A 24,227-nucleotide genomic window follows, 5' to 3' on the forward strand; every position below is an offset into this window, starting at 1 on the left:
TTCCCCCATCGCCAGATTTCATTAGCCAGATGCGCACGCATTTTCAACAAATGCGTTTGCACCCACCCATCAGTCACTCACCGCCCGAGACTTATGTTCCCACTGCACTCTCCAACTGCTCCCACGTCATGCTGTGTGATGATGTGGTTCTTCAACCTCCTTATCTTGGATCCTACAAGGTTCTGCTGTGAGGGGACACAACTTTTGATATCATGATAAAAGACCGCACACAGACAGTTTCTCTGCATCACCTGATACCAGCTTTCGTCGACCCCGATAGTCTCACACCGCTGCAGTCGGACTCTGCAGACCAGCCATCCTTGATCGAGAATGAAGACATGCTCCCATCAACCTCACCGCACACCTCTTCCACCGAAGACTGTTCGCCACCGTTCGCTGGTTTCCCGACCTCACCCCATTTCACCCTGCTCAGGTTTCATGCTCTCACCTCCAATGTCGGAGACACGCACACCTACTATCAGTTTGTCCTGCAGCGTGCCACCCCACCGAGTGAACAACGCATCTATAGTGACGTTTGACGACCGAGTGCTCATTCTTTTGACAGATACCAAGGTCCCACCACCACACGGTCCCTTACATGTCAACATTGCACACAACCTCACACTCCCGCACGAGTGTGACCGAGCATCTCTACGTGCTTTCATTTCTACGGACAGCTTGATCCACTTAAGGGCCACACGTGCCTCCCCGCCTGCTTACTCCCAGGCTGGCCGCCGTCTCATCTGGCCATGGTGGCTGACTGACTATGACCTGCCTCTTGCCGGTCCGCCTGCAAAACCCACCTCGTTTGAGATGGAAATACCTGTGGTGCGCCTGCCTACGCACATGATTTCCACTGTTGTCGACACCCGGACGCCCTCACCCTTGGACATCTGTAGTACTCCGTACTGTGTGGGTGGGGCTGTGTGGCGTCAATAGTTCATATCGACCACGAAACTTAATATCTGTGAACTCTAAGTGCTCTGTTGAGCCTCCATCTTAACTTTACTTTAGTCTGTTCTTTGTTATACTTCATTCTGTACGGACGCAGTGTCAAGTGTAAAGATATACAAGCTACATCTAAAAACAAAGATGATGTGACTTACCAAACGAAATTGCTGGCAGGTTGATAGACACACAAACATACACACAAAATTCAAGCTTTCGCAACCAACGGTTGCTTCATCAGGAAAGAGGGAAGGAGAGGGAAAGACGAAAGGATGTGGGTTTTAAGGGAGAGGGTAAGGAGTCATTCCAGTCCCGGGAGCAGAAAGACTTACCTTAGGGGGAAAAAAGGACAGGTATACACTTGCACACACACACATATCCATCCGCACATACACAGACACAAGCAGACATTTGTAAAGGCCTTTTTGCATAAGGCTGAGTGGACACCATGTATGCAACATGCCTTTGATGAAATTAAAGACTGCAATTGCCACGACTTTTGCATATCTATTACCTACTAATGACTAAACCACTACCTAATTGACAATTATGTCAAATGTATACCTCCGGCACAGTTCTGCAGCAAGAAGTAGCAGACATAAAACAGCAACTCTTTTTTTTTTTTTTTTTTTTTTCTTCCTCTCTCATAACCTGACGGATTCTCTGCACAAGTGCTCCGCCTATGATGTTGAACTATGAGGCGGTCTGCCAGTTTAAAGATGATGCGGAGGGCAGATCTCTCATCCTATACACAGACCACCCATCTTTGGTGCAGTCAATACACAACTCTTTGAAAGATTCCTGCCGTTGATGGTTGCATCACCTAGACAGTATAGTGGAATACAAATTGATTTCACATACTTTACCTATTTCAATCCTTATTCATAAACCAAAGATGGCACCTTTTTTTATTTATTTATTTCAAATTACATGAATCCATATAGTGACGAATCATAAGGATGTGGAACGAGTCAGGTTTACATCTTTATAGATAGACAATAAACATTAGTACAATGACAAGAAAGTAGCAATATGGTGATATAAGCTTAAAGGGTTAACTAAAATTAAATAGATACAGTTCAAATAAACATGACGTGAACTACTGAAAATAACTTTTGGTACACAAAAAAGAAAATTCATACACTGATCATCTTAGGCAGTGAAAACGAATTACAGCTAACATAATATAAACGGAGACTACAATATAAATAGGAAATACAATAAAAAATTACAAGCACAGTTACTGATTAGGCCTACTCTGCAGGTATTCACCCAGAGAGTAGAAGGACTTATCCATAAGGTATTTTCTTAATTTGAAATGTAGGTGGGGAATTAATGTGGGCTTTGACATCAGATGGAAGATAATTGAAGGATTTTGTGGCAGAATAATGAACCCCTTCCTGTGTGACACTTAGCTGTTTTGGATATCCATGAAAATCTTGTATTGTGATCATGGTATGCATTTTTGGATGTAAAAAGAGAACAGTTTCTCAAGAAAAAAAATCACCAAAGAAAATAAGTACGACATGTTGTGGTTAATATTTGGAGCTGATGGAAGAGGTTTCTGCAACAGTATCTTGGTCGAATACCACTCATGATTCTAATTGCTCTCTTTTGTGCTATAAAAGTCTTTTTGGCTAAAGACTGATTATCCCAAAAAATTATACCATATGACATGATGGAGTGAAATAGACAAAGTAAGCTGCTTTGATAGCATTCATATCACCAACAGGGGTAATTACATGCAAGTTGCTACACTTAGTCTTTTATGATCTAGAATATGCCCACACCAGTTTACCTTGTGATCAATTATAATGCCCAGAAACTCAGAGGTGTCACACCGTTGATATATTTTGACTGTCAGTATAAGTTGATGCATGAAATTGAATATGTTGTTTTTTCAATATTTAGTGTTAATCCATTAGACTCTTGATGCGATCTGTTTGTAATAAAGGAATCACCAGAAAAACCTAGTGTCATGTCGTCAAATGCAATAGGCTAATCTAATTTCAAAATCATGACCATAGGTTGCATCGATGCAAATAGTCACTACCGTACCATATTTTTTTTTTTAACTGGGTTTCGCCTTTAGTACTCACAATAATGAACACGAAGTCTCCTTTTCTCAGGAATGAATCCCTTTGACTGCTTGTATTTTGGGGGTTGTATAACAGCATGGCGGTGTTATTTCTAATGTTGATCTCGTCAATCTGCCTTTCTACACTGGTATCATAGTCTTTATGACCAAATGACTTATAACATTCAGATGAGCCGCATGATTAGTCAAATATTTGACTTTGCAGCTCCCATCTGCAGTCAAGTTTACTTAAGTGCTGATATCTTGTATCTTGTTACTCTCTTGCCTTTTCATGTGGTGTAAGGTGTTAAGACTGTGGTGTTACTTGCAAAAACATAATGTTCTGCATGATGGCAAAAAATATCTCGTAACGTATCTGAAGTATAATACGACGCACATTAAAGGACAAAATGTTTCTTCCAGTCTGTTTCCTCCAATGACAGAAGTTCTAGAAAAAATCAAATTTGGTCTCTTCTGTCGCGATCGACAAATCACGTTTCTTACATTCTTACTATAACCAGAGCTTTTGCCTCACTCTAAACATCAGACATCAAACCAAAGAACAAAGCGTGGTTGTCCGCTCTTTCGTAAGGCCCGTCCACACGCAACGATCTGTCTGCGCAAATCACATCTGCGCAGACAGATCGTTGCGTGTGGACAGAAGATTTGCGCCAACCTGAGGCGTGTGCAAACCTGGAAGTTGGAGTTGGAGGTTTGAGCGAAACCTCTCAAATCTGTGGGTTCAAACCACATCTGCGCAGACAAGTTGGAGCGTGTGGACAGGAGATCGCCGCAAATCTGGCGCGAAACAGCTGTTTGTTCAGTCTAGTGTTTGTATTTGTGCGCACAGGGCATTAAGGGGATACGGAATCACCTATCCCCGCAATGTTAATATATGCCTACTATAGGGAACATTTTCTCACAAACTACTGGAGACAGAGAGGTAAAAATTTTACTGTATGTGCATTCATATGTTACAACAATACTGAAACAACAGTTTATTGTCAAAGTATTTTCTTACAGAGATATTGTACATTTATTTTTAAGTAAATTTTTTCCATCGCTTTTTACTAGACTATCACCCCTAAGTCTTTTGTAAATCAAGTAATTAAAAAATCGTTGTTTCAGTATGTAATAGGGACCTATGTCACTACGTCATAAAAATTTCAGACTTCTAGGTTGACCAGTACCTGAGATAATGTTCCTAGATGAAGTAAAAAGTAAACTTACGGGAAACGGAGAAAGAAGATTAAAACATTCCTGATCCGTAGCTAATACCCCCTTCACAGTCTTCATAATCATCTTCAAGTCTTCTTTTGGCACCCCTCTGCACCTGTCTTGCTTTTTTCACTAATGTCTTGATTATATTATCAGCATGCCTTAGTCTGTGCTGATCTAAAAAGAACATAGCACGTACCGTACGGGAACCAACACACATACCCAACTTTTGAAGGACCTGGCATTTAGTTATATTTCCAAGATTGAAGGTTGCCACAGCATCATACACACCAAAATGTAGTGTATTAATTCCGACAAACACTGTTTTTGGGAGACGATGCCATATCACACTATTCAAGCACTCGTTGGGGTTCTGCGTTTTTCCGTGAAGACATTTCATCAGAAGACTTCTGTCAGCCAGATCTCTGAAAATGGGCTTTATTTCTGCCATGATGGCTGATGGTAGACTGTGGTGGTGAATGTATTTCTCTCCTGTTGTTAGTCCCCTATTGTATTTACACCAGCTGTTTTCACCTTTGGGGCACAAACCATGTTGTGGATGCTCATCCGTGGATGCGGTGTGGAAATATAAAGCCCATATAGCTCTCCTCATTTCTTCAAGATTGCCTGTATTTTGCCTGATTGCAAGGCCATAGCAGTTCTGAATGTGGTCTATTATGGAATCAGTCAATCTTCCTCTGCCATCCAAGGTTTTCCCATCATCTAGTTTTTTCCCTTTCATAACTGATTTTAACCTTCTCAGCCTGGCACCCATTCTCTTCTGCACATGTCCTATACATTCAAGTTTGCTTATATTTACACTGTTCCCATATGGTTTGCTTTCCAAAACTTCTTTGAATGCTTTAGAGTCACCATCTCCCAGATATTTGACATAGCGAACATTATACCACTGTGAAGAGCGATGAAAAATTTTCTTCACCCCAGCAACCTCCATGCCACCACTACTACCATAATAATTAGCAATACAGTCATCACTGTGTTCATTTTTCAGCCTGCCTGTGCACCTACAGTATTTAGACATTATTGCAACATCAATAACCTTGCCAGTATCAACACTAGTTGCTGTTACAACACCATTGTTGGAGGTGTGGCCCCTTTTCTGCCACGTGCCATCAAACGCCACTGTGAGGTCACGACTGCCGTCATTTTCTTCCACTGCTTCTTCCACAGCAACCTGCATTGACTTCTGTGCTACATCTTCAACTGCAGATCCTAGTACATAATTGTAAGCTTCAAACTTTGAAGGTGCACTTGGAAGATTTAGAACACCACATAGCATATCACCAGCTGCTTTGCCCTTACCAATTGCTCGCAATCCATAAACTAACCTAATATTTACACTATAAAGTTCAGTTTTCTTGTATCCATTATTTACAGTTACTGAAACCGAACTTGGAAACTTACAGCTGTATTTACAAACACTGCATATTAAATTAAACTGGGCAGCCAGGCCAACACGGGATTCTACTTTCAGAGAAACGTTTCCATGACATTTTTTGCAGCACAAACTGTTTTCAAGAGCTTCACACAATATATTCGTATCAATGAGTTCAAAAACTTCATTCCCTCTATCAAGTAAATTATATTTCTCTTCCAAATCTCTTAGTTTTTTATGAGAAGCACTGTTTTCATTTGGTGTAAGTTCGTTCGGCAAATCAGTAATAAGTGGATTCACATTTTCCAACAGTGATGATGATGAACTGCTTTGCTTTGCTAATGAATCATTATTTCTTTTCTTTTGCCAGTTCACACGCTTTTTAAATACTTTTGCTTTAGCTCTAGGCATTTTCACTGCGAAAAATGAAGCACTAAATACGAAATAACTCAACAACAACTACTTTCTTATATCACACTGTTTACAAAACAGTCCCGCCACAAAGTCAAAGAGTAACTTGAGGAAACCAGAGAGAAACATTTTCGGGCAACTAGTGTATAAATAGTCGCTGGAAACCGGGATATTTGAATTCATGTCACTTTAAAGGTACTGCCAAAAAGTTCATGGTCAGCCACGAGAGACGTGTATAACTAAAGCGCAATACCCGATCTCACAAATATATAAAAATAAAATAGTTATAATTGTAGTAGAGCTATGTATGATACGTCATTTTAAAGAGGAAACATGGCAGAATATAATACGCCAATAAAAAAAAATTCGATTTTTTAACCCAAAATCCGATTCCGTATCCCCTTAAAATGGCTGATGTGGTCAGTGTGCTCGAGAGTTTGTAAGTGAATTCATTGAAATATTTAGAAACCACCCATGTTTGTGGAAGATTAAAGTAAAGACTGAGACAAAAAGACAGCAGCATACAATGCTCTAATTGAAAAATTACGGGTATTATTTCACTCAACTCTTGTTTCGATATTGCAGCTGAAAATTCCAAATCCTTGTAGCTCCTCCCTGTTGCTAGGAATCTTAATGTTACCGCCAGCCGTTCATGAGGAGAAATTGCCCTTCTCTATACAAGTATTTCGTCACATAATATGAGGGGTTACAAGCTTTAAGAGATAATTATAAGTTTCGACATCCATCGGCAAATAATTTCGCCAGTCGTTAGGTTCACCCTGCAACTCTCGCAGTAAATTTACGTGAGAAAACTGCTTTCGCTTTAGCAGCCGCTGTGTACATCATTTTGACCGCTTTCTCTGTTTCCTGCGGTTGGTCTGAATGTTTTTTGCAACACAAGTTGCGAACACAGACCACAACAGAACTTCCTCCATTTCTATATTTCAAAACAACTGAATTAAATTTTTGACGTTTACGGGGAGCGTAGTCGCTTGCTACTGATTTCTTTTCTACACCGACAGATGGCGGGCGAGTAGTAGATTGGGGTTTGTGTCGTGTGAACACACCACATTTGCAGCGATCTTTTGCATGTACAGACATCTGCGCCGATGTCTGCGCAGACAGATCGTTGGGTGTGTAGCGGGCTTTAGGGCTCTTCTCGTGAGAGACCAGATAACGCTGAAAACTGAAAATGTAGTCGAGACACAAGTGATGAAACAATGTGGATTCGTAATGGTAATACACGTTTCAGTAGCTAATGTAAAGCTTTAGAATGGTTAACTGCATAACACTGAGTCGCCTTTTCACCGCCTCCCCGGCGGAGAACTGTCAACTGCGATTTTATAATACCATACCAATATGAGTGTCGATAACGTAAGATCGACAGATCGATAATTGACGCACATGTTCGCTTGTGTGTAAACAAACTAGTGTCGCGTTGTGAAAGGTAGAACATAACAGTGAATGTTTTGTTGGAAGTGTACATATTTCAGTCGTTTGCCGTGCTGGTGAAAAACCTATAACTATTGTTCGCGAATAAAGGTATTGCATTTATTATTAAGCACTGTTTTGGGGTTGTCATGTACAATCCGTACTATAGATGTTGTTCTCTTAAGTTCGAAGGCCGGCTTGAGGCACCTCTCGGTACTAGTTTATACTATGCAAGCCTCATCATTTCTACATAACTACTGCAACCTGCATCCATTTGAACCTGCTTACTCTATTCAGTCATTGGTCTTCATCTAAAACATCCCCCGCTTATTTCCAATATCAGTAATTTGATTCAGTATCTGCATAGCATTCTTCTGAAGCACCACATTTCAAAAACTTCTATTCCCTTCATGTCAAATCTTCATCATTCTTCTGAAGCACCAAATTTCAGAATCTTCTATTCCTTCCTTGTCTGAGTTACCCATTATCCACATTTCACTTCTGTACAAGGCTACACTCCAGACAAGTACCTTCAGAATAGACTTTATAACACTTAAATTTGTAATACATGTTAACAAATTCCTCATTTTTGAGAATGCACTTATTGCTATAGCCAGTCTGCATCTTGCATCCCTGCTATTTTGGCCATCATAAATTATTTTGCTGCCCAAATACCAGAACTTGTCTACCACTGTTAGAGTCTCATTTCGTAATATAATTCCCTCAGTATACCTGATTTAATTCACATATGTTCTATTATCCTTGATTTACTGTTCTTGATGTTCATCTTATAACTGTTTTTGAGGCACTACCAGTTCTGTTCAGCTGCTGTTCCAGTCCTTAGTCGTATCTGACAAAATTACAGTGTCACTGGCAAACCTGAAAGTTTTTATTTCTTCCTCCTGGACTTTAATTCCCACTCCATATTTTCCTGTTATTTCCTTTGCAGCTTGCTCAATATACAAATTGAATAACAAGGGTGATAAGGTACATCCCTGTCTCATGCCCTTCTCTGTTATGACTTTTCTTTCATGGCTTTTGACTTATGGTTTCCATAAAAGTTGGAAATAACCTTTCTGTCCCTGTATTTTATCCCCCCTGCCTTGAAAATTTCAAAGAATGTTTGTATTTGATTTGATTTTCGCAGGTGGTTAAAGCAGCAGTGGTCATTGCCCACACTGAAACTGAGTTTATTGTTCCAATTCTCTCCCTGCCATACTAGTAAAGTCACCCAGGCATAAATGGTATCACTTCAGGCAAGGGAGTTACCTTCATAGTCTCAGATGTTATTGAATTTAGCATATGTTAAAATCCAGGAGTAAGTAAGAAACATGTAAATTTTTTTTTTTTTTCCTCAGAAAAATTCCTGCCCCGAGATACAGGCCTCCAAAGATGACACTGCGAACACCATTTTGAAGATGTTAATTTCGGAAAATTTTTTAAAATGCTGTATCTCTGTAACAGTTCTAGATGTTTTGTTAGAGGTTTTTTTTATTTGAAAGATAATTGCTTTATGATTACAATGGTATCCTCCATTTTGACATATCTGTCAAAGTTCTTCTACTGTCGCCGTCTGAATTCTTTTTTATAATTTAGATAATATTTTTAACTTTCAAGGATAATGTTTGTCTTAACTGAAGTTGTTTCTTACTAATTTATTTGTTGCAATGTTTATTTCTATTGTCTTTGTTGCAGTTATTTCTTATCGCTTTCATTGTTGCAGATATTTCTTACACTTTTTTGTAGTTTCTTGTCATTTTCTTTGTCATGGTTGTTCATTGTATGTTTCTGTATTGTAGGTGTTCAGTGCTAATTTGTTTACTGAAGAGGTGTCAAATCTGAGACTATCCAATGAGTTCTGTGTTTTCACGAGGAATATGCCAGAGTTCTGTGTTTTCGTGAGGAATTTGCCAGTTGACACAGTTGCAGTGTGTTTTGTGAAAATAACTGTTTGAAATATCTTCTGACTTGGGCCACAGGAGAGTGAAATGTGCTTACTATTTGCATACCCATAAAAGAGTTATATATAAGACAAAAGGAAAAAAAGAAAAAAAAACAGACTTTTTTCAGGTTGAGAAAAAGTGTTCTTATTTGAAGACTGTTTCAATGTGAAGATGTTTCCAGTGATGACTGTTTGTGTTCTAATTGTTTTGACAGAATAACAACAATGATAGTATCTGAACAAGGTGATGCTTCCCATGGTGCAGATGGTGAAGATTTTGCATCAATGGAGGAAGAATTAAATACCATGAACCAGTCACCTACAGAGGTAGGTGTTATTCCTGTTAAAATACTGTGGTCAGTGAAGTTGACTCATAAGCTCTATGCATCAAGAAAGCACATAGAAATTACTAAAGCTATGGATGAATGGAATACAGCAAACACTCTTCAAAGCAGAAATTCTGTCTTCAGAAGAAAGTGAACCTGAGCACTCTTGCACCTCTTCCCAGGGATTTTTCACAAATATCAATTCAGCTATTATGGTCATACTGTAGAAGCAGTTCAAGTTCAAATAGTGCAGTCATTTTATCTGGAAGGTAAATGGGACTGTTCTTGCCAGAGTGCCAACAAAAAAGACACTATAACTTTAATAGTTGAAGGTCAAAAAGTTGTGAAAGTGAAGAGATATCTCGCAGTATTAAAGAAACTTTTGCAATTTATAAGAGCAACTATACTATTTTACATATTGGAAGATCGAAGTATTATGCACTATGGCTAAGTGGGTTGTTCCACACCCATCTAGAGATGTCTGTTTATGTGTGTGCTGCATGAAGTTTGAAGTTGGTGTGGTAACTTTGAAGAACTTACTGGAACACATGACATGATGCCTTGGTTGGTCGTGTGAAGTCATTGGTAGTCTGTGATGTAAAGCAAGAGACTTGTTTGTTTGAAGACTGTGGTGACTGCTCTGGAAAGGGAGGACTGCCTTTACAGACACTTGGCCTGGAAGACATAGCAGATAACTCTGCAGAAATTACATGAATGCGACATGGGAGGAAAATAAACGAATTAAGAAAACTGTTGCCTTTGACAGTTTCATTGATGAACTTGGTAAATGGTCAGTGGAAGCAGTAACACACCAACATCGGAAGAAATTACAAGAAGAACACATTGCAGAAGTGAAAGCGTATGTACAGGCTGAAGAACTATGTAAAGTGCTTCACTGTGATTTTGCTGGGAACTGGCCTGTAACTCTCCCACAAGAAGTACACGGGTATTATTGGAGTAATGACTAGGTTTCAATGTTTTACAGGAGTGACATTTTTTAAAAACAAGACCACAAGTTATGCAGTTATAAGTGATGATTCAGCACATGCTTTACTAGCAATGTGCAAAATTCTTCAACTGCAAACAGGGGCAGAGAAGATCATCATTATTTCTGATAGTGCTCCTACTCATTTTAAAAACATTACCAGCTGTTTGGTTTGAGTAAGTCGCTTGTGCCAACTGACTGGGTAAACGGTGCTACTGGTCATGGGAAGGTGCCTTGTGATGGTGTGGGAGGCCTGCTAAAGCACAGTGCTATAAAACATAATCTTTCCTGACCAAATACAGCTGTGATTCAGAATACTGAGATTTTGATAAGAGTCGTGAAATATTACACATCCACAGCCTTCATTCTTTTGTCCAAAGAGGAAATCGAAGAACTCCATGAGCAGAGAAAAGAAGAATGGTCCAAACAAACTACTCCTATGAAATGAATTCGAAAGACACATTTTCGGACTCGAGGTGATGGGTGAATTCATGTTGCACGCACTTTAAAGAGCAAGAAAGAAGAAATTTTGTTTGTTCGGCCAACACTTCAGAAACAGCAGGATAATATTCAGATTCACAACTTGAGAAGGGAATGTTTGTGGCGTGTGTGTATGCAACGCCACCTAGAAACAAAGCCTCACAACGCCTGCTGTGACGTCATGGCTCTGCGGCTGAGTTCAGAAACTAGCACTAGCACTAGCGCAAGGGAATGCACATTCACTATTTAACTAACGATAGAAGTAACGAAAACAATGAAACCTACAATTAAGGCAGTACTGCATACTGTGTCGCCTAGTTCGTAAATGATAAATTGTGGCTTAACACGATCGAGTGAAAAAGATTTATATAAATGTTGGATCCTGTGTCTTCAAAGGCAGTTTATGTAGTCACCACTACCTACTTTTTAGAATTTTAAGCACTTATAGCATCACCTTGCTGCTGATTAGATCTTACAATTAGGTAACCAACACAATATTTTGACTACCTAAGGAATAATGATTTTCCTTGAATACGAAAAAAATACACTAGGACCTTCAAAATTTGTCTACAAATATTATAAACCATTTTATCCTATTTTTTCAGTCACCACTACCTACTTTTTAGGCGACGTAAAATTTTAAGCACTTACAGCATTGCCTTGCTGCATATTCGATTTTATAATTAGTTAACCTTCCACATGATAGTTTAGACTACATAAGTAATAATGATTTTCCATGACTAAGAATAAAATTGCACTAGGACCTTCAAAATTCACCACAAAGAATGTAAACCATTTATCGAACTTTTTTCATTTAATAACTTATGAAAATGGGACATATGATACTTAACAAGCTTCACTTTAATAAGAAAATTTTGATTGTAAAAACTGTAACTACACACACACACACACACACACACACACACACACACACACACACACACACACACCCGCGCGCGCGCGCGCGCAGGGGGAGATCCACAGAATGTTTGACAAGTACTGAGAGAAAGAACAAATTTCCAGAAAACATTTCCCAATTTGTTGTGACAAGGAGTCAGATGTCAAGACTTTTTCATTCATTTATACACACTTACATTTTTTGTCACACTCACATCATTTATTCGTTTTACAAAGTTGTTTAATAAAATATTTGCAGTGTAAGTCAATATACAATTTATGATTGATTCAAGAGTGTGACCTTTTAAACAATGGAAACCAAGAAATAAGTCTTTTGGCACATTAATGGCGGCTTTTTTCGCAAGCACATTTCTTTCATTTACTTGTTGCAGGAAGAAACTTTCCTTTTCTTTAAGAATTTTTTGTAGTGTTAAGAATACATAGGAAACACATGTGACTAAATCACTGCTTGGGTATATTAAACCTCCCCTATCATTTGCCACTATCAAATCATCTGCTTGTCTTGTTTCTTCGGATGTTACAAACTCTTTACAATATGGACAATTTATTTTTTGAAGCACTTGGTGTGAGCAATAACCTGATATATAATGGAGTAATGGCCAAGTGTTTTCCTCTATTTCATCAGCATCATTATCATCAACTACTACATTTAATAGCTCTGGGTTATCGATATCTTGAAAGTCGGATTCTACAACCAGCAGCATCAACATCAATAGGCCTTACACCAATATCACCAAACACTTTGGACTTTAATACAAGAGAAAACATACTCTGGGCCCTTAATTTTCCTTCTGTTTCAAATACCTGCCTTAGCAATACATGGTAATTTCCCCCATTAAGTTGGCGGTATTTCCCAAACCTGTCCTCCAAACTGTCTGTATTTTCCCAATGAGCAAATATGTTCTCTTTTTCTCACACAGCCAGTATTCACTAAAATCAATCAAGGCTGCAGTAGTATGTTTGAGAGCAAAGTGTGTTTCTCTGGTCAATTTCCTTCCTCCATTGCAATCTTCCCTTGAACACAACCATGAGAGAAAGTTTCTCAAAAAGTCATGAGTATGTTTTGAATTGAGAGTAATCGGTTCTTGGTAAACATTCCTTAGCCTTTTACCCTTAAGCAACATTTTATCATTAACAACATCAAACCACTGACTTATTGTTTTTACAAATGTGGCAGTACCCTCCCAGTTGTCAGTTTCTTTTCTTGCATCTAGTTGTTGCATTGCAACAACTGTCATGTTATTAAAAATACGCAGTGCTAATTTCACATTTTGCCATTCAAAAGAATTTGGATATAATGACTTAAGTGTTAAAGTGCTGCCATACTGCAACAGTTCACCTTTTTCTAGTAAATGTAGTTCCTTCAGTGCTGAAACAGAAGCTAGACCTCCCTTCAAGCTGTCACTAAAAGAAGGAAAGCACATAATTTTCATTAAACCAGTTGTTCCGTATACATTTTAAAATATGTACAGTATCCACAAAATAGTAAAGTGAGCGGTCTGCAGAAGACTGCGCAGGATGAACATATTTTATCTGTACACTTGGGGGGGGGGGGGGAAGAAAAGTGTGAATTAATAATTAAATGTTTAATAACTGAGAACAGAACATCACCTTGAATTGTGTGAACTGGGAGAATATGCACCACATCTTTGTACACTGAATCCATACTCTGGATCATAAAAACATCAGCACTAGTTGCACACAAAAACACATCTGAGTTAAAAGCACCACCTACAACATTGCCACCTTTATAGTCAAGTTGTGACTTTAAATGAATCTCATCCATCAACAGGAGGACAGTTTTGTCATTCACAGATAAAGCACCAACTTTTTGTGATATGTAACTGAGAAACTGCTCACTCTGCTGCTCAATGATTGGGGTAGTTGGAAGTTTACTGCAAAGTTTTGACAAAGTACTGGGACTTGGAATGGAAAAATTACTAGCACTTCTCAAAAACTTACATGCATGTGGACTGATAGAATAAACTAACGACCATAAAATCATTGAATCACTCCCGTACCTAATCTGTGTTGGACTTTTAAATCTTAGAAATGAAACTTCTTCCTTCAAAAATTTAATTTTATGCTCATTTTCTGGTAATTTTTCTAACAGGTTGTCCAAAATGTCTTCAATGCAAGACAAACTTGCCTCAACTGGAGCCTCATTTATATTAAACATTACATACAACTCTATCAAAATATTACTATCAGTATCACTTACTTGCTTTGGTAATTTAATCTTACCAGCACACTTTAGCTCAGCTTCCTTCACAAATGCACTTAACACTAAATCACTATTTATAACGACATGACACACAACACTTAAAAAAAGATAAGGAACATCCTTTAACAACACAAGACACAAATTGTTTGATTTGGTTACTGTGACCCAGTCACTGTGCTTTTCACAATCAGATAATTTTGATTTAAACTCTTCTAACCTAGCAAATGAAATCGTCTCCACCATTTTTGTGTGTGATTCCACACTCTGCTCAATGAATTTCTCAAGTGCTTGGTTCTCCAAACGTTCATAACGACTCTCTGGATCTTCTCGAGCTGGTGCTTATAGCAATTTTTCATGGTGTACTTGTCTGTGTTACATATCTAACAATATCGTAAGAAAATTAAGGAACCTGTACATTAATCTGTAAACTGATTACAGGTATTCTTTATGATAAATTTTCACAAACCTTTCTTTAAACGTGGACGGTCCAAAGGTGCTGTAAGGAGTTTGCCAGTTTTTGGGTCGTAAGCACTGGTAATTTTCTCAATGTCGTCTGCATTGAAATACAGTTCACATATCTGAAAAGAAGCATGTATTTTACTGTTAACCTAAAGGCAGAATGTAAACTGACAAATGAAATCTAACTGAGGGCTGCATAAAGTGAGCTTAAAAGTATTTTGCTTCGTTATAGTCAGGCTATTGATTTGAATTTTCAGTTCTGTAACGTAACGGTATTAAAAAGAGTAACCATATAGAAATAAAGTTAAATTACATATACTTACAATGGACTGTTTACTGGGTTCCCAGTCTTTCCTATGAACTGCAGTGATCCATTTCAATCTTAAGGCTTCATCAGACGGGGATGAAAAGACGCTAACTTTTGGACCGTTGTCGTAGTTTCCCCTACAATAGGGAATACAGCACTTGCGTGGCATTTTGAACAGATGCTCAACAACACTCCAAATCGTATATAACAGTGAGAACAAGATTTCCGCCACAAATGTTATGAAAACAAAGCCATGCTTTCAAACACTGCTACAAAAACAAACCCATGCCGTGACCACGCTTCCAAACACCGCTTCAACCACAGATAGCGCTGCTCAGCCGCAGAACTCTGACGTCACAGCTCCCACAGAATTGTGTGTGTAGGCTTTGTTTCTAGGTGGCGTTGGTGTATGACCATGACTGGTGGATTGAAGAGATTATAGACACTAGCTATGAGTTAAACAAAATTGTAGTGAACTTTATGCTACCACATGGACCAGCTGCTGGATATAGGTTTCCAGCCATCACTGCTCACAGTGTTTTGAAGACTGTAAGTGCTACCATTCCTATTGGTTCAACAGGAAGGCATTACTCTATATCAAAGGAAGATACTGAAGCAGTGGAACACATTTTTAGTTCATTGACTGGCTAATTTCAGTACTAAACAGTGTGCACAGAAGTTGCATAAATTGAAACCTTCTTTGGATCTTTCACATACATTTTGAAACCATTTAAAATGTTTGAAAAATGAATCTCTTACTCATCTTTCAAAACTAAAATTATGTTAAATAAGGCTAGGTTTTGATTTTTATGAGCTTGTTGTGTGATAACAAGGTTTTATGTACGGCAACAGTTTCAGTTGTTTATAAAACCTGTTCAATCTAAAAGTGGAAGCTTTCCTATTTGGGAATGTAAGAACTATATGGTACTAACCAACAGAAAAAAAATCAAAATTTTATGGATTGGTATTTTTTTTAAAAAATAAAAATTTCCCATAAATTATAAGAAAAGTTCAGAATGCTATAGTAAAAGAATTTTGTCAGATAAGTCCAGATGTAGGGTTTCTTTGTAATCATAAAGCAGAACTGTTCTAGAGATGCATCATTTTAAAAATTTTTCCAAAATTCACATCTTCAAAGTGGTATGCGCAGTGTCATCTTTGGAGGGCTGTATCTCGGAGCAGAAATTTTTTTGGAGGAAACAAAAAAATAATTGTTCCTTACTTAGTCCTTCATTGAAACATGTGCTACGTTCAATAACATCCAAGACTATGAAGGTAATATTTTTTCTTAGCCTGCCTGAATTGATATAGACTATGCCGCCAGGAGCCTTAAAGAGTTGTAGGACGCCCTTTACTAGTTTGTTATGAGACAACACAGTTTCTTCGGGTACTGATGACTCAAATATTTTCTGTCTTTTGGCCTCCAGTGCTTCAAATTGAAACATTAAATGTGATCTGGTTTCATCCCCTTTGCTACATAGTCTACTCTTAGGGACAACCTTCTCTATACCCACTGTGTGCACATGTTTCCTGAAGTTCCCTTGGTCAGTCATTAATCCTACAATGAGTTTAGCCTGTCTCAAGCTCATGATTGCAGAACTTCTTAGTCTAATATTCCCCATGCTCATGATTGCAGAACTTCTTAGTCCAATATTCTGCATGCTGCCACCTGATCCGTCTACTCACTTTTGATTTTACTGTACTGCCATAGTGATGGTTAAGACAGGTTTGGAGTCATCACTCCTGTCCTTGCCAGTGTATCAGCTTGTTCATTGCAACTAACTGCCAAGTGGTCAGGGACTGACAGCATGTTTTCTCTGTTACTTACCCTAAGTCACACAAGGTCTTCATAACATTCTGTAATGATCTTTGATCTCTTTGCAAGGGTCAAAGACAGTTATTTCTCCCTGTCTTCTATTCTTTTGTATTGACAAACCAAAAATACCTTTGACACAAACCAAAAATACCTTTACAGTTAAAACTGCTTATAGATGGAGGACTAAGATAATTAATGACACAGACAGAGGTTAATGCTATGGATGTCAGATATACTAAATTTAAAACACATCAAGTAAGTTGTGAAGTATGTTTGATGGTGTTGATAACAATCTGTGCAATCTCAGAGCCTCGTAGGAGGGATTATTTACTTTTTGGATTAGGACACAAAATGATGTCGGTAGCCTTTATAACAGCATTTCATAAAATTAAGTGAACTGGGAAGACAGTTTGTAATGTTTCCCCAAGTGTTAATGGATTTCGTGACATGTTTTCCCGCAGTAGCGCAGAGATGATTTTATCGCTGTCAGTAGACACTGTGATTACAATTAAGTTAATATCTCTGTAATTGGATTATCTATGTAATTTAAGCGAACAAGGACTCACAACTTTTTTGTTCCCTCTCTCTTCCTTTTCAGCCATTGTCTGGTACGGTTATAAAATATATTGCTTGGTCTATGTTATGCAGAGATTTTGTTATTTGTGCTCATTTTGCATAATAGTAACTATTTATTTTTGCTGTGTTTGTTATTACGACTAATCATACCTTTTTTTCCTCAACTTTTTTCTTTTCATGAATTTGATGATTAAATGTGGCTTACTTTGTGTGGGGATGTCTGTAAGTGAATGATCACATATTAACGGCACCAATCAGTGTAGTACATTTGGTTTGCTGTCAGAATAGAACCTGCATCGAAACTTCCACTTTTCACGAAACGAAGGCCGATAACTTTTAGTCGTAAATCACGTCCCAAAATTATACTCTCCAACAGACAATCCCGGTAGAGGAGTCTAGCTAAGAAAAATATCAATCATTGATATCTGGCAAAGTGCATTAAAATTTCAATATTTAAAAATAGTTTTACATAATTTTTCAAGTACTTAATTTTCTTAATTTAATTGACGACTCATTTAGCCAAAGAGAATCTTAATTTGATTCAGCTGTGCATTTGAGTTCAAGCATTTTAAAAGCCAAAATAATATAAAATTAAATACTAATTTCAAAACCCAATAATAATAAATAATAATATAAAGCCACCATTAAAAGTAGTCAGTGCATTAATTCACACATTGTGTTCTATAAATCTCACCATGAAGGATAGCATTCAGGGATGTGGAAACAAGCAATTCATAGCGTACACTGACTGACAGAAGCATCAGTTGTGTTTCTGAGACGTATATTAACAACCAGTTACAACTACTGTTACTCCACTCCTATTGATGATGATGGGTATTAACTTACTTAACTATATTGCTGTATTTCTATCAGGAAAGCAACTACTTTGAGAAAGCTGCTGTTTTACCTAATATTTAAACACATACCGATATATTACTTTACACAAAACACTGCCAGTTGTCTATAAGTTCATTGAGTGTTAAGTGGCCCAGTCTACAAGATGCTCCCAGCTCGCCAACTTCAGGTGTGACATTTTTTCCAATGTAATCACAATTTTTGCACCTTAACAGAAGTGACACCACAATGAGTACCTCTGATAGATTAAAACACACAGTTTTTCTGTAATGTAAGTGATTGTAATATCAGTTTTGTCGATTTTAAGACATTTTGACAGATATAGGCAAAGTAAAGTGCATTTGGTACTTTTGGTAACTTGAGAGGCTGCTAGCATAAATGGAATACAGGAAATAGATAGGTTGCAGTTTATGTAGTTTGAATCAGTGAAGTGCATTAGCAGGAAGGACAGCATTAGCAGCATGTCAGTACAGGTTTATCAACAAAAAATCAAATTGTGTTAATACATGATTAGGGTTAATAATGAATAAGAAAATAGGAATGTGGTTAAGCTACTGTGAACAGCATACTGAATGCATTGTAGTATCTAAGATAGACATAAAGCCAACACCTGCCACATTAATACAAGTTTATGTGTCAACTAGCTCTTCAGCTGAAGATGATGTTGAAAGTATGTATGATGAAGTAAAGGAAATTATGCTGCCAATTAAGGAGAAAAAAATTAATCATGATGGGTGGTAGAAATTTGATTATAGGAGAAGAAGAAGAAGGAGGAAAAATAGTAGGAGACATGCAGTGGAGGAAAGGAATGAAAGAGATAGCTGTCAGATAAAATTTGCACACAGGCTAATTTAATCATTACTACTACATGTTTTAAGAATCATGAAAGAATAATGTGTGTAGGGAAGAGACCTGAGGACACTGGAAAGTTTCAGCTTGATAATATAATGTTGAGACAGATTTTGAAACCAGATTTTAAACTATAAGACATTTCCAGGTACGGATATGGATTCTGACCATAATTTTTTGTTTTAAAACTGGAGAAATTGCAGAAATGTAAAAAATCAATGAAATTGAGATTGGTCCTGAATAAATTGAAGGAACCAGTGGTTCTTGAGAATTTCAAAGCGATCATCAGGCAGTGTTGAACTGAAACAGGGGAAAGGAATACAACAGAAGACAAATGGATAGCTTTGAGAGATGAATAGGGAAATTGATAGAATGATAGAAGCCAACCTTGGGGAATATCAGATTTAGTTGCAGAGAAATGTACAAATCTCTGAGGCAGTGCCAAACCTACGACTTGACCTGGAAGATAAGTTGAAAAAAGGCAGATCTACATTTACAACATTTGTATATTTTAGGGAAAGATTTGACAATGTTGACTGGATTACATTCTTCAGAATATTGAAGATAGTGAGGATAAAATTTAGAGGGTGAAATGTTATTTAGAACTTGTACAGAAAACAGATTGAAGTTATGGGAGTTGAAGGATGCGGAAGGACTGCAGTGGTGGAGAAACAAGTGGGATGGTGCTGTAGGCAGTCCCTAATGTTATTCAGTGTGTACCATGAGCAAGCAGTAAAAGAAACCAAGGAGAAATTTGAAAGTGCAATTAAAGTTTAGGGAGATAGAAATAAAGACTTTTGAGGTTTGCCAATTACATGTGAATTCCATAGACCCAAAAATGAGAAGATACTCATGGAAGTGGAACATGTCAGAAAGTATAATATAAAAAAATCTAGAGCATTTGAATGTAATACTCACTTCTCTGATCATTGATCAGGAGACTGTCAAGATATGCGAAGACATTACAGTAAACTGGAACTCCTATTATTTACACAATTAATATACTATCAAAATGAAACATAGTTATGCAGTTTTAATACATTTATCATACACAAAACACCTAATATTAGGAGCACAACTGGATAATATGCATGGACCTCATAATAGTTAATTTGCTGCTGGGCAAAGTATCCTGCTTTCTTTTCATGTGGGACAGCCAAGTATGAGATAGGCACTGTAACCAGAAGGAGTGGCCCACACACAAGACACTACGAGCCAGGTTGTCAAATGTGTTCAGTGATCATATTGTCATTTGAGAAAAAATAATTTTCCCTCCACTCCATATCAGACTGGGTTTATTCATCTACATCTACATGGATACTCTGCAAATCACATTTACATGCCTCGCAGAGGGTTCATCAAACCACCTTCACAGTTCTTTGTTATTCCAATCTCGTATAGCACGCGGAAAGAATGAACACCTATATCTTTCCGTATGAGCTCTGATTTCCCTTATTTTATAGTGGTGATCGTTCCTCCATATGTAGGTCGGTGTCAACAAAATATTTTCGTATTTGGAGGAGAAAGTTGGTGATTGGAATTTTGTGAGAAGATTCTGTTGCAGTGAAAAATGCCTTTCTTTTAATGATGTTCAGCGCAAATCCAGTATTGTTTCTGTGACATTCTCTCCCATATTTCGTGATAATACAAAACATGCTGCCTTTCTTTGAACTTTTTCAATGTACTCCGTCAGTCCTATCTGGTAAGGATCCCACACCGCGCAGCAGTATTCTAAAATAGGACGGACAAGTGTAGTGTAGGCAGTCTCCTTAGTAGGTCTGTTACATTTTCTAAGTGTCCTACCAATAAAACACAGTCTTTCATTAGCCTTCCCCACAACTTTTTCTGTGTGTTCCTTCCAATTTAAGTTGTTCGTAATTGTAATACCTAGGTATTTTGTTGAATTTACGGCTTTTAGATTAGACTGATGTATTGTGTAACTGAAGTTTAATGAGTTCCTTTTAGCACTCTGTGGATGACCTCACACGTTTTGTTATTTAGGGCCAACTGCCACTCTTCGCACCATTCATTTACCTTTTCTAAATCATTTTGCAGTTTGTTTTGATCTTCTGATGACTTTATTAGTCAATAAATGACAGTGTCATCTGCAAACAACCGAAGACGGCTGGTCAGATTGTCGCCAAATCATTTATATAGATAAGGAACAGCAAAGGGCCTATAACACCCCTTGGGGAATGCCAGAAATCACTGACTTTCCATCAATTACTATGAACTGTGACCTCTTTGACAGGAAATCATAAATCCAGTCACACAACTGAGACGATATTCCATAAGCATGCAATTTCTTTATGAGCCACTTGTGTGGTACAGTATCAAAAGCCTTCCGGAAATCCAGAAATACTGACTTGATCTGAAATCCCTTGTCAATAGCACTCAACACTTCATGTGAATAAAGAGCTAGTTGTGTTTTACAGAAATGCTGTTTTCTAACTCATGTTGACTGCGTGTCAATAGACCATTTTCTTCGAGGTAATTCATAATGTTCGAAGACAACATGTGTTCCAAAATCCTGCTCCATATTGACATTAATGATACGAGCCTGTAATTTCATAGATTACTCCTACAACCTTTCTTGAATGGTGTGACCTGTACAACTTTCCAGTCTTTGGGTATGGATCTTTTGTCGAGTTGTATATAATTGTTAAGTATGGAGCTAATGCATCAGAATACTCCGAAAGGAACCTGATTGGTATACCGTCTGGACCAGAAGACTTGCCTTTATTAAGTGATTAAAGTTGCTTCACTACTCTGAGGATATTTACTTCTATGTTACTCATTTTGGCAGCTGTTCTCGATTTGAATTCTGGAATATTTACTTCGTCTTCTTTTGTGAAGGCATTTCGGAAGGCTGTGTTTAGTAACTCTGCTTTGGCAACACTGTCTTCGATAGTATCTCCATTGCTATCGCACAGAGAAGGCATTGATTGTTTCTTACCGCTAACATACTTCACATATGTCCAGAATCAGTTTTGTTGTGGAAACTGTTATAAGCATCTCACATTGAAGTCCGCGCTAAATTTCGAGCTTCTGTAAAAGATCACCAATCTTGGGGATTTTGCATCTGTTTAAATTTGGCATGATTGTTTCGTTGTTTCTGCAACAGTGTTCTAACCCATTTTGTGTACCAAGGAGGATCAGCTCCGTCGTTTGTTAGTTTATTTGACATAAATATCTCAATTGCAGCTGATACTATTTCTTTGAATTTAAGCCACATCTGGTCTACAGTTATATTATTAATTTGGAATGAGTGGAGATTGTCTCTCAGGAAGTTGTCAAGTGAATTTTTATCTGCATTTTTGAATAGGTATATTTTTCACTTATTTTTCGAGGATTTGGGGATTACAATATTCAGTCATGCTACGACAATCCTGTGTTCACTAATCCCTGAATCGGTTTTGATGCTCGTTATTAACTCAGGATTATTTGTTGCTGAGAGGTCAAGTGTGTTTTCACAACCGTTTACTATCCGTGTGGGCTCATGAACTAACTGCTCAAAATAATTTTCAGCAAATGCGTTTAGCACAGTTTCGGATGATATTTTGTGCGTACCTCCGGAATTAAACATGTATTTTCGCCAACATATCAAGGGTAAATTAAAGTCACCGCCAACTATTATTGTACGAGTTGGGTACGTGTTTGAAATCAAACTCAAGTTTTCTTTGAACTTTTCAGCAACTGTATCATCTGAACTGGGAGGTTGGTTAAATGATTCACTTCACTTCACTTCAATTTAACTACTTCTGACAGCAACAAACACGCCACTGACAACCGTGTTTAGCCTATCCTTTCGGCACTTTGTTAGGTTCTTCGCAAACATTTCAGCTGTGCTTATATCTGGCTTTAGCCAGCTTTCACTGCCTATAACGATTTGAGCATCAGTGCTTTCTATTAGCGCTTGGAGCTCTGGTACTTTCCCAACACAACTACGATAATTTACAACTGTTATACCAATGGTTCCTGTATTTGCGTTCTTCCTGTGTTCAGCCTGCACCCTTTGTGACTGAAACCCTTCTTGTGTTTTCCCGAGACCCTCTAACCTAAAAAACCGCCCAGTCCACGCCACACAGCCCCTGCTACCCGTGTAGCCGCCTTGTGCGTAAAGTGGACACCTGATCTATTCATCGGAACCCGAAACTCAGCCACCCTTTGGCGCAAGTCAAGGAATCTGCAGCCTACACGGTTGCAGAACCGTCTGAGCCTCTGATTCAGACCCTCCACTCGGCTCTGTACCAGAGGTCCACAATCGGTCCTGTCGACTATACTGCAAATGGTCAGCTCTGCTTTCATCTTGCAAGGAAGACTGGCAGCCTTTACCACTTCTGTTAGCTGCTCGAAACCAGAGAGAGTCTCTTCTGATCCAAAGTGACACACATCATTGGTATCGACGTGAACAACCACCTGCAGTTGGCTGCACCCTGTGCTCTTCATGGTATCTGGGAGGACCCTTTCCACATTTGGAATGGCTCCACCCGGTATACACACGGAGTGCACATTCTTGTCAGCCAAGTCCCTAAGGGGCCCCGTAACGCGCCTAACGTTGGAACTCCCACCCTCTACATCTACATGATTGCTGTGCAATTCACATTTAAGTGCTTGGCAGAGAGTTCATCGAACCACAATCATACTATCTCCCTACTATTCCACTCTAGAACAGCACGCGGGAAAAACGAACACCTAAACGTTTCTGTTCGAGCTCTGATTTCTCTTATTTTATTTTGATGATCATTCCTACCTATGTAGGTTGGGCTCAAGAAAATATTTTCGCATTTGGAAGAGAAAGTTTGTGACTGAAATTTCTTAAATAGATCTCGCTGCGACGAAAAACGTCTTTGCTTTAATGACTTCCATCCCAACTCGCGTATCATATCTGCCACTCTCTCTCCCCTATTACGTGATAATATAAAACGAGCTGCCCTTTTTTTCACCCTTTTGATGTCGTCAGTCAATCCCACCTGGTAAGGATCCCACACCACGCAGCAATATTCTAA

At 38.2% G+C, this 24,227-nt stretch overlaps 1 protein-coding gene across 3 annotated transcripts in view; it reads left to right on the forward strand.

The window, feature by feature from the left end:
- Positions 1-7,133: 7,133 nt before the first annotated feature.
- The window catches only part of LOC126236408 (protein N-terminal asparagine amidohydrolase-like), a 134,338-nt gene continuing 117,244 nt past the window's right edge, over positions 7,134-24,227 (forward strand). Inside the window, exons 1-2 of one of the 3 annotated variants that reach the window (XM_049945704.1) lie at positions 7,441-7,592; positions 9,639-9,750. The gene's annotated coding sequence lies outside the window, so the exon portion shown is untranslated. Of the gene's footprint in view, positions 7,287-7,437; positions 7,593-9,638; positions 9,751-24,227 lie in introns of those variants that run through there. The other 2 variants (XM_049945702.1, XM_049945703.1) reach the window with 2 other exon arrangements.

Source organism: Schistocerca nitens, chromosome 2 (assembly GCF_023898315.1).
Source record: "Schistocerca nitens isolate TAMUIC-IGC-003100 chromosome 2, iqSchNite1.1, whole genome shotgun sequence".
NCBI lineage: Eukaryota > Metazoa > Arthropoda > Insecta > Orthoptera > Acrididae > Schistocerca > Schistocerca nitens.